The sequence below is a fragment of the Mytilus galloprovincialis genome, chromosome 11 (genome assembly GCF_965363235.1).
Source record: "Mytilus galloprovincialis chromosome 11, xbMytGall1.hap1.1, whole genome shotgun sequence".
Taxonomy (NCBI): domain Eukaryota; kingdom Metazoa; phylum Mollusca; class Bivalvia; order Mytilida; family Mytilidae; genus Mytilus; species Mytilus galloprovincialis.
This window is the reverse complement of record NC_134848.1, coordinates 48,599,401-48,611,868: the sequence shown is the minus strand read 5'-3', so window position 1 is coordinate 48,611,868 and position 12,468 is coordinate 48,599,401.

Sequence of the window (12,468 nt, the reverse complement as noted above, 5' to 3'; positions counted from 1 at the left end):
AAATTCCACTTTTACGGAAGTTGTTCCGTTGACAAAATGGAGTGAGATCTTTAATTTTTTTTTAAAGTTATTACGATGTTTTTTATAGACTAAGGACTAGTGAAATGCTGACTTTTTGGATATAAGCATGTCTATTATCGACAAAAATGCATAGCCGTAAGGGTGTCTTTTTAGTTGAGTTGTTCTAATTGTCCGGCTAACGTTTACCCGAGGGAACTAATATTATGTAAAACAAATATAAACATTAACAACGGTATTTTTGTGACAATTTTAGTTTTACAAGATAAACTCTATGCAACAGTTTATCACAAAAGGAACGATTCTTTTAAAGCTAAAAAAATTATAAGTAGTAATGAAAGGTCTTATCACACTATTTAACGAATACGCTTTGACGTGTTAGATGAAAATTAAAGTGACATGGTCCGAATTATAAAATAATTCTCTATGTTGACATATATTTTTCTACATTGGCTAGAGGTATAGGGGGAGGGTTGAGATCTCATAAACATGTTTAACCCCGCCGCAATTTTGCGCCTGTCCCAAGTCAGGAGCCTCTGGCCTTTGTTAGTCTTGTATGATTTTAAATTTTAGTTTCTTGTGTATAATTCGGAGTTTAGTATGACGTCCATTATCACTGTACTATTATGCATATTTTAGGGGCCAGCTGAAGGACACCTACGGGTGCTGGAATCCTCGCTACATTGAAGACCCATTGGTTGCCTTCGGCTGTTGTTTGCTCTATGGTCGGGTGGTTGTCGCTTTGACATATTCACCATTTCCTTTCTCAATTTTATATAATTAAAAGATGTATTTACAAACAAATACATGGAAGCGTATTTATATGTATATTCGTAATTATATGTATATTGTCAATTTCTATGGGATATCTTAAAAGATAAAAATAGTATATTCATGAATGCACAAGATACACTGACAATGATGGCAAATTAACATTTATTAATTGCTTACTCTAGTTAAAAAAAGAAAAATTGAATTGTTTTATTTGATAAATAAAATTTAGAGAGGCAGAACTTTGTTAGAATGTACTATAAAATATTTCAAAAAACAAACGAAACAAAAACATACATCGTGTCTGTTCTATGTTAAAGGTAAGGCTGATATATGTAGTGCTAATTAACATTGTTTAAAGTAACTACTAATCTTGCTTTTATGAAGAAAGAAATCAGACATACAAGATTAGGACACTAAACGACAAGACATCATAACAAAAGCATTATTTGTATGTATAACATCGTATACATTTAGTAAATCAAAATTTGGAGTGTGAGTGTATCTACTCTGTTGATTTTGGAGGTAGACTTTTCAACAAAATGTCGGCATTCATATGGGAATGAACTGTGTGCTTCTCCTTGCCGACCTCTTCTTTTTTTCATATGAATCGGAGTTCCTTCAGACACTTTTCAAAAATAAGAAGACTAAAGAACCCAATTTCAGATAAATTGATGACGTTCTTTCCATTTACAATCCGAACTTTTCTGATTGGGTTTCATTAATATATCCCCCAGAAATAGAAAATATAGAAACAACAGTCACGGCTTCCTCCGCCTCATTTTTAGACTTATATCTCGAATTTGAAATACATAGTCATCTCAGTACCAGAATCTATAACAAACGAGACGATTATAATTATCAATTTCTCCTACCTTAGTTTCAATATACCAATATCATCTGCATTTGAAATATACATTTCCCAACTTATTCGGTATTCTAGAGCTTGAAGCTCCTACTCAGACTTTGTAAAATGGCACCAGGGTCTGAGCAGAAAGTTGATAAATCAGGGGTAAGTCAAGTCCTTTTTCTAAAAAAAATCACTGTCATACTTTGAACGACAAAATTATTTTATATCTACCTGTGCGACGTCAAACGCGCGATTATACGCAACTTCTTAAACACTTTCAATTATGTATAGCTGATTTTTACATAGATTAATAAAATCGTATAATAATAAAGCAAAATGAGGATACTTAATTTGATGTATGTCTTTTTGTGCTTCTTTGTTACATTTGGTTGCTTTTATAGTGATTAAGATGATTACACAATGTTGACTGCTGTACCCCTATTTTTGGCATTTTTACCTTGTTGTGTCTGTTTGTTTTGTTCACGCATTGTTGTCAACATAATAGTATTTGATGCGAATGTCATACAAGTGAGATGTTTAGCTAGCTGTAAAACCAGGTTCAATCCACCATTTTCTACATAAGACAATGCCTGTACCAAGTCAGGAATATGACAGTTGTTATCCATTCGTTTGATGTGTTTTAGCTTTTGATTTTGCCATTTGATTATGACTTATATCTAGAAATTGACTATGATAGTCGGTTGAAGGCAAAACTTTACAACAAAAGAGATGATTTCAGCTTCCCAATTGTGAATTTCATTTTTAAACCAAGAGTTTTTGATTTTGCCATTTGATCAGGAACTTTCCTTTTTGAATTTTACTCGGAGTTCAGTATTTTTGTTATTTTACTTTCTACTATAACTAAATGTAATTATAATTATCCTACAAGTCATATACACATACATCATTTCGGCAACAAAACCTGAACAGTTTTTATCTTGCCGAAGATTCATTTTCATTAATGTTTTTTTTGGATGTTTTCATTTTGAATTGTATGATACTTCATTTTTTGTCATCTATCTAATACAATTAGGTTGTTAAGGTATGATAAACAATGATAATACTGATTATCAGAGACCAAATGACAAAGAAGAAATAACTATAGGTTAACATATAACCTTCAATCTTGTTCGTTTATACATGTAACGTGAACATTTTTTTTCTGTAATCTAATTTCTGTTCGCATAAATTTAGGGTGCCAGCATGTCCTCCTTTTATTCAAAATATTGATACGTTACAAAATTTCAGTAGTTTTGATACCTCATGTTGACTTGTACAACAAAATTATATGTATTGAGCATTTCCACCAAAACTGACCATATGTGCACTTTAATTTGTTAATCTATATACCATGTATACCACCATAGTAAATCAGCCATATTTTTGTGTTAGGATTCAATGTACAATACAACGGACAGCAATATTGCATTACGATAACAACAAATTTTTGTTCGCATAAATTTAGGGTGCCAGCATGTCCTCCTTTTATTCAAAATATTGATACGTAACAAAATTTCAGTAGTTTTGATACCTCATGCTAACTTGTACAGCAAAATTATTTGACCGCATTGACCAAAACTGACAATATGTGCAATTTAATTTGTAAATCTATATACCCGAATAGTAAATAAGCCATATTTTTTATGTCGGGATTCAATGTATAATACATGCTGACTTTTACAACAAAATGACCGCATCACATGCGCATTGACCAAAAACTGACCTGCATATGTGCACTTTAATTTAAAAATCTATATATATCCACATAGTAAATCAGCCATATTTTTTATGTCTGGATTCAATGTATAAAATAAATGACCGCTGTTTGGATGGCGCCTTTATGTCTTCTCCTGGCACTCCTACAAACATGTTAGTAGGACGGCAAATGTAATTAATAAGGAAAACAATTAATGCAAATTTTTTTCCGCATCAGTTGAAAATGTCAGCTTTTCATCTCTGTATTCATAATATTGAACAGTCACTAGGGTGTGAATAACAACACTATTAGGCCGCATCATCCAAGTACATGTACCAACACTGACATGTCTGAATTCATTTGTGCTTTTTAAAAATAAAAAAATGTATATGAGGTTCTCTTCTGGGAATAGTATACTGTTAATTTATTATGTCGATTGATTGATTTTATTTGTAGTTAAACGTCAAGTGACAGCTACTTCATTCAAGTGCACAAATCTCTAGACAAATCTGACGAATTTAACGAGATTGTTGGTAGCTGTACCACATCGTACATATCCGGACACTTTACAACTGTACGATTTTCGTTAGAATATTCTGCGGAAAAAGATTAGTAACACCAATCCAAACACGTAGAATAACAATGAAATATCCATGCATGTATAATGCATAAAGTAAAAATTAGGAAGAGACAGGTAAAAAACGTGGAACGAAGTAACGCCGACAAAGATGTTGATATCCCATGATATAAGAATGTTGTTACGATACGTTGGGTAACCTTTCTATCCGCCTTTTAATTAAAAAAATATGATAGCACTATGTATTTGACTAATGTATATAAGAATATATAAAAGAAGAAGAAAGAATTGTGTTGTACAGTTATGAATAATGTCTAGTAGAGTATAGCGAGTAAAGAAATTTGCTGTCAGAGCCTGAGAGGCCTTCTGGAGAAATCAATGCGAATGTTATTTATACATATTTAAATAAAGCTCAAGTCTGATATGAAAAGTCACAAAAACGATTACATTTCATAAGCAGACCTGTCCCCAGGTATGGTCAATAGCAGACTTGTCCACAGGTCTGTTCAGAAGCAGACCTGTTGACGATGATGATGCAAAACCTGATGCCCTTATTCACTTGCATGCGCAAGCAAATGATGCATAACTATTTATGCTGTAAATCAGGATTTAATGTTGTACATGGTCATGGAATATTTTTTTCTTATAAAATCTATATTATGAATTAAGGTACAAGTTATAATTGTAAATTTTAATCTTAGTCAAAATGTGCACAAATTGTTTTGTGTTCAAGCACTTTTTGTAGCAATTTCAATTTGTAAAAAGTCAAAATACAATTTATAATTTGTACAATTTTTTGGTACAGATTATTAATTGTACATCAGCATGTTCTGCATACCCTTAAGGGCCACCTGATATCATACATTGTTATTGAGCAGATTCGTGTATTAGCTAGTGTTTGTGTACTGTTTATAGATTTTTGACATCTCATTATTTGGTTCTTTGATGTTATCGTTTATATATTCCTTTGGTATGTTTCGTCTATCTTTTATTATGTCATCGGAGCATGTATTAAAAATGTATTTTATAGATTATACCTACTATGAATAGAAAGATGAAAAGAAAAAAGAAGGTGCAATTTTTAAAAAATTATATTATTATGTGATATGATGGTTACGATTTTGTTAATGGTTTTGACGATGATGATACATGCATTATCTTAGACAGACGAAAATAAAATGAATGACAAACAGAATCTAGCATATTTTAAAAAGGTCGGAAGAAACGAGATTGTTGAAAAACTGTATGCCCGAAACGGGATCTAATCCAATAGCCAAAGCAGTTGATGATAAACTTTGTCAGAGGGCGTTGAAACTTAGTTATTTGTAACTTCAGGTCGTTTGTAGACCCTTAACATATTTTGAAGCTCGATACTTGGTTTTATGAAATAGGATGACTAGTATAGATACAAATAGTCTGTTTAAGAAAGGTTAATTCTTACTTTCTAAAGACACATTTTACTTTGTTTTTAAAGTTATAAAAAAAAAAAAACGTTGACACTGCCATTATCAACATGCTTATATTACATGAACTTCAGGGTTGAAATTATAAAACCCTGCCAATACCCTGCCCTAAGAGACACAATTACGGATACAAAACTAATACATACTGTGAATCCATTTATTTTTTGTGAGTACCAATTTTCGATTTTTCTGGATTAAGGAAAACTTACCTGTTCGTGGATATTACAATTTTTTGTTTTGCTTAAGTCTGCATACAAACCTATATGAAAATTGTAATTCGTTGAACATTTATTTTCGTGGTTCATCTGTGCCTACGAAATCAAGGAAAATTGGTATCCTACGAATAATAATGAATCCACAGTATAACAAATCAAATGTTTGTTGAGATGTCAATGTTTTTACTTTAGTTTTAAGCTTTTATAGTATTACATTCTATATCATCAGTCACAAGATATAGAACCAGTCAATCACCTCATTTGAAGCCGTTTTCGCAGGAAAATATGCAAGTACCTGTATCTTTAATGTTTAAATTGTTTGTATGCACATGCAATTCACAAACAGATAGCCATGAAGTATGGTTGCCAACGTTGTAACGTTTAATATGATGACTCTTTTTTTTTTCAAATATTGTCTTGACACGTTAACTTCCATTGAAACAACTCTTTTGGAGGTTGCAAGGTTTTCTGTTCCATGTTAAAATGTCTAGTCCTTTTCAACAAAATTTTACTAAGTCATTTTGTATGATATGCAATCTGTATTTGTGAGTATTCTTTAATGGGGTGCATTTGATTACAGGCCAAACAAAACAAAAAACAGTTATTCGACATACCAGATTATAAAAGGGAAAATTTTAGGTTTTAACCCCCAAAAAATGTTGAATCAACGCCAAAATTTTCTAAAATACAATTGTTCCAACACAATAACTCATCCCAGTTATTTAAACACAATGACCCATTCACAATTGCTACAATAACATAATATCGTATTTGCAGACATAATTGTATTTGAAAAAAAACCAATAAACATATCGATTGTAGTAAACTTCCTCTGTTGAAGAGTTTGGACAAATGGTCGAAGGAAACGGAAACTCTGACATTACGTTTTATATTTCATTTCATAAGATCAAAACAAAAATGTAATGAATGTTATAAAGTCTATTCTGATGATCATGTTTGTGTCTTTCAAAAAGAAATCAACAAGTAAAGCCGCAGTTGTTCTATATTAAATGAGAAGCAACTATCATTATAATATTGTGTTCAATACTATGTCTTGTTACAAAAAAAAATCGTCTTATCTCAGTTCGTCTCATGTATAGCACATTGTACGGCTGTGTTTCAGATAAAGACTCAATAAAACAAAAATCATCTGACACATAAATGAGAACCATATTCAAACAATAATTGATATGTTTATGTTTTACTGAAAAAATTATATTGAAACTACTGTGGATTCTTTTTTTTTTCCGTAGGTTTCAATTATCGTTGATTGATGAAAACTTGCATATTCGTGGCTATTTGATTTCGTGGTTTTTGCAAAGTCTGCATACTTTTTTGTAGAACACTTGCATTTTGTTGAACATTTATATTCGTGGTTCCCTTGTACCCACGAAATCTACGAACATATGTATTCAACGAATATTAAGGAATTCACAGTAGTTTATGTCCTGTAACAAGTCAGGAAAATGGCCATTGTTATATTATAGTTCGTTTCTGTGTGCGTTAAGTTTTCTAGAAATTTGTCTCTGTTGTGTCGTAGTTCTCCTCTTATATTTTATGTGTTCCCCTCAGTTTAGTTTGTAACCCGGATTTGGTTTTTTTTTTTCGTAATCTATTTATGAATTTCGACCAGCGGTATACTTCTGTTGCCTTTATTTATGAAAACGATTTATTTTCAAAAAACAAATGCAAAAAGACATATGTTATAATCATTTCGCCTTTTTGAAATCAAAATTATTTGCTATGGTAATCTTTACTCGTTTATCAATTCGTGTTGTCCTTAATATTTCGTGTTAATTGTTGGTCCTTCGTAGTCTCAGTACAAATTACTCGGTACTGGCATGCAAATACGGATGTTTAGTGATATTAAAATAAGCTGTTATAAAATGATAGAAATTATTATAAATGAAGGAATGTATCTCCTTCATGCAAAGGTCTGATTCCTTTCACGGATTTGGCTATACTTTTTCGACCTTTTGGATTAAAGCTCTTCATCTTTTATATAAGCTTTGGATTTCAAACATTTTGGCCAAGAGCATAACTGAAGACACATGTATTGTCGAAATGCGCATCTGGTGCAAGAAAATTGGTACCGTTAATTGTATTACTACCACTGGGTCGATGCCTCTGCTGGTGGACTATTAGTCCCTGAGGGTATCACCAGCCCAGTAGCCAGTACTTCGGTACTGTATCACCAGCCCAGTAGCCAGTACTTCGTTACTGGCATGAAAATACGGATTTTTTGTGTTCTTAAAATTTGCTGTTATAAAATGATAGAAATTAGTATAAATTAGGGAATGTATCTCCCTCATGCAAAGCTCTGATTCCTTTCACGGATTTGGCTATACTTTTTGGACCTTTTTGATTATAGCTCTTCATCTTTTATATAAGCTTTGGATTTCAAATATTTTGGCCAAGAGCATCACTGGAGAGACATGTATTGTCGAAATGCGCATCTGGTGCAAGAACATTGGTACCGTTAATTTTATTAGGGATGATTTAAAAAATGATCAACCAATGAATTGGACTATGAGGTACACAATGTCACTATCTATTAAATATTTCGAATAGGTTTGCCGATGTAACAAAGGTTGTGAATATGGTGATCAGGAAGCACCCATTTAAATACTTTCCAAAGTTTTAGTAGGAATTGTAGACTTTTACAATTTTTGCAACTGTATTCTTGGTTTTATAAAATAGAATGGCAAACGTAGATACAAATATTTTGTTTACGAGAGGGACAATTTATACTGTTATCGATCTTCTTACTAGCTTTATAGGAGGATTTTTTTTTAATGTTATTCGTAGTACAAGCATTGTTCATATCCCGTTGTTGTTCTTTCCATTTTTTTTAACAATTATAAAGCTAATTTTGTATGCCATTGTGTATAATAATTTTGATCTAAGATTTGTTGCCATTCAACTTTTGTGGAGTTAAATATACTTTAATAAGAACAACAAATAACAGACTAAAAAACTTAACAAACATGACATTACATTCTTTCAACATATGAGTACCTGTCATTATAATAAGGAGACGGATATTATCAAAAAATATACTCCGAGGTTATGGATAACGTAACAGAAATTGAACATTTGAATTAAAAGTGTATAATTGTATCAGCTTCCTCATCTGTTTTGTTTTGTTTCTTGAATGTTAATATTAAAAAGCTGTTTTCGTAAAAGTATGTACATAGAGTATATGTATTTTCTTTTCTTTGAAAAATACCGAACCTGTTACAATCAATACGCGAAAGAATTCGATATTATAAAAAAATCTGTATTAAAAATAAAATCGATAGAAATTTTGAGTGGTTTAAATCTTAAACGAATTTGTCATTGAAATCAAAACAGGAAAAATAATAAGGCTGAAATACTTGACAATAAGAGTGAAACGTTGTTTGTGTACATGTATTCTTGCTCGATGAACACTTGTTTTTTTTAAAGGAAACGCAAAGTTTAGAATACATTGTATTCTTTCAAAATAATATGCTACACTGTCTTGTATAGCAATAAGAAGATGTAATATGATTTTCAATGAGACAACTCTCCTTCCAAGTCATAATGGGTAAGAGGTTATCATGTATAGGCCAAGATACGGTCTTCAACAAATTACATTGGCTCACATCGAACAGCAGTACATAATGAGTCAACAAATTACCAATGTAAAACAGTTGAAACGAGATATCTGACGGTCTAATCTTTTTTTCAGATATTGAAAAACGAAAAACGAGGAAGCACATCAACAAACAACAATCACCAAACAACAGGCTCTTGGCACGAGAAGGTTCAAACAAACGCAGCGCGATTAAACGTTTGAACAGTGGGTAACTTCAAATTTACTTGTAACATTAATGTATCATTATAACATAAAAAGTACCTAAAGAGAAATGATAATTATGTTGCAAAACGTTACAAAAAGTTGTATTGAGTGTTTTTATGCTTTCTTTTCTAAGGAGTTGACCATTGCGACCACACTAACATAAATATTTTACAAAGTACAGAAATAAACATCAGCTAAAAACAACAGTCATCTATTCAATTCTATTGGTAGGACAGCTACATGTTGTGACATTGAATTTAAAGTAATTTTTACTGACAATAATGATGATAGTAAACGGCAAGACATAATAAAAAACATAATTATGACTAATGTTGGGCATTTATTTCTGCATGTTGAATACTATTCGAACAACACTCTTGAAGGTCACAAGGTAGTCTGTTCCATGGTTCAATGTCTAGCCATGTTTCAGCAAATTTTCATGTTCCAGTAATTTGTTTACGCTTTCAGTTATTGCGAGAATTTGTTCATATGGTACCATTTGTTATTTGAAATGAGAAAAAAAAAACACAGAGTGGTTTGACTTTCCAGAAAAGGATTAAAGAGAACTAATATCTGGTTTGATTTTTGTTTGTTGAATCAGTGTCAAATATTTAAAACACAATGACAAATTATCGAAGGTTATAATGACCTAATAGTCTAATAGCGATATCGCCGACACACTTGTGTCTGAATAAAATTAAACAATACACATGTGGAATAAAAACTTCCTCTATTGAAGAGTTTGGAGAACCTACCTAAAGGGAACGGAAACTGTCATGTTAGATTTTAAGTATCATATTAACGAAACAAATGAGTAATATAAAACAAACAAGTAAAGCAATGCTATTTTATTTTACGCTAAAGTTCATTAACACCATTTTATATGTATACAATATTTACAAAAAGGTTGATGAAGGTTTTGATTGTCGACAGCAAACAAGGAAAAACAGGGAATAGCACTCAAGCTTAAGCAATATTGTACAAAATGTCTAAATAATAGTTTGAGCGTAATCAAATGTATTGCAATACTATATCCAAATATATTGAGCACGTTAATGTGTTATATATAGGAACTCTGTTTCTTCCCGTGCATATCATACTGTTTAACCGTGTCAATCAAGAAAACAACTTTAAGACAGATAAATGAACAAGAGGCTCTCAAGAGCCTGCATCGCTCACCTTAATTCTTTGGTTAAATCTCTCATCAATGATTATTTTGGCTTTTCAATTTATTTAAATGTTTTTTGGATCGTCCTATTTTCTTCAAAAGCCAAAAAAATAATCATGTTCTCCTATGTTCTATTTTAGCCATAGGAGCTATGTTTCCTGACATACAAGGAAATAAAATATAAAATTTATACTAGATACTCTGAAACTCATTTAGCCTAAGTTTGGCTGAAAATTGATACAGCAGTTTCAAAGGAGAAGATTTTTTAAAGTAAGTCAACATGATGAACAAATTGTGAAAAAAGTCTTTAAAGGGCAATAACTCCTTAAGGGGTCAATTGACAATTTTGGTCAAATTGACTTAATTGAAGATCTTACTTTGCTGAACATTATTGCTGTTTACAGTTTATTTCTATCTATAATTATATTCAAGATAATAAACAAAAACAGCAAAATTTCCTTAAAATTATCAATTCAGGGGCAGCAACCCAACAACAGGTTGTCTGATTCATCTGAAAATTTCAGGGCAGATAGATCTTGACCTGATAAACAATATTACACAACGTAAGATTTGCTCTAAATGCTTTGGTTTTTGAGTTATAAGCCAAAAACTGCATTTGACCCCTATGTTCTATTTTTAGCAATGGCGACCATGTTTGTTGATAGATCACAACTTCGGATACAATTTATAAATTAGATACCCAAAGGAACATTCAGTTAAAGTTTGAAAGTATTTGGCCCAGTAGTTTCAGAGGAGAAGATTCTTGAAATAGTTTACGACGACAGACGACGACAGACGACGACAGACGACGGACGACAGACGACGGACGACGACGGACGCCAAGTTATGGCATAAGCTCACTTGTCCCTTCGGGACAGGTGAGCTAAAAATGGATTCACAAAATTTATATGATTGATATCAACATGAAATAATACAATATATAGTTTATTTGAAAACTATTTAACTAAAATCTATTCTTTAAAAAAAACCTAACCAAATCCCAAAAGAAATGTAATATAAAAATGATAACAGTATCTTTGTCCTTACTTAAACAATTTAACTTTTTATTACTTTTCCATCAACATTCATAAGTTATGGCAACGACACAAACATTAACGTATCAATACTGTTATATTCAATCTTAGCTAATTGTTACAAATTATATATTTCTAATTCATCCTCACTCCACATCCAACATAACAAAATGTGTCCTTGCTTTAACTAGGGAATAGATTTATTCATTTAGCATTATGTAAACAATAATCAAGCAAGTCAAAGGAATTATTTTCTATGGGCCAAAGAGAAACTGCTGAATATTATTTTTAATTATAAGTAAAATGACTGTCACTGTATGTTTTTGTAAATATTCAATTTTTATAATGTACTCCCTAAACTTTGCCACATAAAATCAATGAATTCAATATTTTACTGCAGGACAGTTTTCATTTATTCACATGACGTTATTTAACTTCGAGTTGTTTTTCAAGAAATGAAAAACAAACTTTACAAGTTAGCGACTGAATGGTTTTAACAGTTGAGACACAAAAACTGTAACGATAAAAAGAAGATAAACATTTGAACAAAGACATTCTTCTTTTCTTAATCGCATAATGTATGATAATAAACTTATAAAAACAGTACATACTAAATCATACTATATCAGCGATTCGTCCAATTATTTACATATTTAACAATCTAATTGCATGCATATCTTTCCTAGCTGGCGAAACTAAATACCTGTGATTCGTATTCCCATTTCGACGAAAATTAGAATTGCAGATTGATGTAACCCGCTTCCTTTGTCAAACTATGTTCAAGTAATTGCATTTCACAATCCGAGTCAGCAGATACTATACTGGTGTTTCTTTCTATTGTGATCTGAGTGTA